Genomic DNA, 3,008 nt, shown 5'->3' with positions numbered 1-3,008 from the left:
CCTGCTGATGGCAGGGGGGTTGGAACCAGATGATCTTTAAGGTCCCTTCCAACCCAAACCATTCTATGATTCACCTGGGATCATGAGACCCAGGCAAAAAGGTGGAACCAGTAACCAACACCACAAACTTGAGGCAAAGATGCATTTTAGCTGGAGTAAGTCATTGCGTTCACTGCAATTAGTCTTGAGATCTTCATCCAAAGATAGGCATCTTCAGATCTTTTATCTGTCTCTTTAGCTATATTACAAAATACTGTGGCAAATTAAACTACGCCACTGAGACTATTTTGTCTGTATGTCAAACACCAACTATGCAAGGAGTTACATTCATACTGAGCTACTTTTAGTTACTCAAACACAAAGAAATTCACATTGTTACTTAATACTCAGATAGAGCTACTGACACCTACTTAAACATAAAACTTAAAGATTAGAGTGGTAACAAGTAAACAAAACAAAAAGCATGTAAAGTGCAAAGGCCTCAATTATTTCCCCTACTATCTTCATCTAAGATATTTCTCATTTTTCCTATTTTGGCAAAGTTGCTCTAATACTTGAGAAGCACAAAAAGAGAGCCACTGCAACACCACATGAGCACCTGTGCTGGTAAAAAAAAAAAGAAATAAATAAAAAGAAGGGGCAAGACACCACAATCAGAGCTATCAGAAGAAGAGGGGATGATGGGGCAGCAAGCACCAGTTCAACCAGAATGAATCCTTATGGAACTGCAGTCTGCTATGCTGGAAGACCTGTCAGGCAAGTCCCCGTTGGCCCAACATGCAGAGCATAACCCGCACAAGTCGCCTAAGTTGCCCTCTAAATTGCTATGAATTTCTTTTTACAACAAACTTAGACATGTTGTAGGCTTCAAACCATGTCAAATGTTGAGTTTTGTTCTTTTAATGAACATAACAACGTGTTAAAAACATGCAACCTCCCACTCTTTTCCCCATGAGCTTAAGTACAAGTGAGAAAGACAAACCTCCTTGTTATAAAAATATTGTAGCCATGTGTCACAGATGCTACAGAACTGCTATTTAGGCAGGTACAGGGTGACACTTGTTTGATTTTTAGTGGGTTTTGGATTTTTGGGGGGAAAGCAAATTCATTTTTTTTTTTCCTTAAGAGAGCAGTCTAAAAGCACACCCTCTGTCACAGTTAAATTACCACATCGTAACAATAACCTGAGCTGTCTTTGCAGAGTCAACTGCCTAGCAGTAGAATCTACCCAGGGGCAGCATCAAAAACTACAATACTATTACTACAGTTTCCTTTTGAGTCACTGGCAGTGGTATGCATTGCTAATGTGAAATTCCCTGTGATACCAGAGAGTCATTCATAAGGTACTTCACCTCCCTCAACTGTTAAGGTGGCTCAAAAAGTACAGCTACTGTATCATACAGCCTTAAAAAGCTACCAGATACAGGACAAAAGCAGATCTTCCCAGTCAGGTTTCAGAGGAGACAATACCCGAAGAATACACCCAGGTTCATGGCCTCGGGTAAAGGGATACTTCTCAGATTGTGTAATCAACACCACAAAGCAGTACATCCAAACCAACTGTGTGAAAAATCCCATTAGGGTAATGGTCCACGCAAAGCAAATGACTTGTGAAATAGCAGTCCTGTTTCCTCCAGAGAGAGGACTACCTCTTTCAAAGCAGGGAGAACAGCTGAAACCTGCTTTGCAACCTCAGCTGTTAACTCCAAGGATCTTCATCAAAACAGAAACAGAAGAAATGCAAGGTGCAAACTAGTCGGTCTAGTGCAAACTGGCTAAAACAAATGAATAATCAACAAGCCATCACAGGGGCCCACAGCACTCCCACAGTTCCCATTCACCTGTTTGGCCCCTTACGCAGCTACGCGCTGCAACACCACAGGACTTTTCACCAGGAATCAAACTTTCTTCTCTATACAACAGAAATAGGGTCTGCGCTCCAGAAAAATATGAATACTGGGGAAACCTTTCTTCTCTATACAACAGAAATAGGGTCTGCACTGTATACTCCAGAAAAATATGAATACTGGGGAAACTGGACAAAGACTCCACTGGAAAGAAATTGCACCCACAGACAGAAGTCAGCCTTCAAATGAGGAATTGGGAAAACTTGTGATTTTGTTTCAAGAAGAAAAATAATACACAAGTAGATTATGATTGCTACAAAAAAAATAAAGATAAGAACCACCTATCATCACAAGTAGGTAAACAGGAAGGTGTAACCCACAGTAGAGTTTTTGCTTTTGTTTTCAAAGTGGACAGATTTGAGTCCTTACTGCTTCTAGACTGTGATACATAAGACTCAAAGGAACTTGTTACAAAAAGTTTAAGTATATTCTGTGATAACTCCCCAAAATGAACTCCTGATAAAGACTGCACAAGACTTTCACTGTTAATTAAGAGGGAGCAAGCTCTACGACACCAAAGTTCTGCAAAAATTGTTGTTTATCTCTTTAAAAAAAAAAAGAAAAAAAAAAGTGAGGTATTTGAAAAGCTGCAGTTCTAGCCATATGGAATATTCTGCTCCTACTTCATCTAGATTTCCATGCCAGACCAGTTGAAAATACGGATTTAAAGAGCAAGCAAGTGGTGGCATAGAGCAATGAACCTGCACAGGAAGAGATGGCCATTCCTCTTCTTTTAAGATTTGTAGACTGCGAGCTTCCTGTATCATTTCAAGAAACCAGAGCAGCCAGAAGCTTTTCAGATGTTTCTCCCAAAAAACACAGCTGCAGAAATAACAAGACATATTCAGCAACCTTACAACAAATATCTCAAGGCCATGGAATACCAAGTCTTTCTGGGGACAGTGGAAGAACTCGACAGAATTTTGTTATTACTAACTGCACAAGGGACTGGAGAGGCTAGTGAGCAATGGAAAAACGGGAGCTGGAAGACTCATTACCATTTCTAACTGCAAGTGGTAAGTTACAGTATATCTTGGGACCATAAACTTTCCAGAGCACTTTACAAGAGGCTCTTTCAGGTAAAAGACACATAGAATGCAG

Source organism: Antrostomus carolinensis, unplaced genomic scaffold, assembly GCF_000700745.2.
Source record: "Antrostomus carolinensis isolate BGI_N321 unplaced genomic scaffold, ASM70074v2 scaffold1025, whole genome shotgun sequence".
NCBI lineage: Eukaryota > Metazoa > Chordata > Aves > Caprimulgiformes > Caprimulgidae > Antrostomus > Antrostomus carolinensis.
This window is presented reverse-complemented; position numbering follows the sequence as displayed.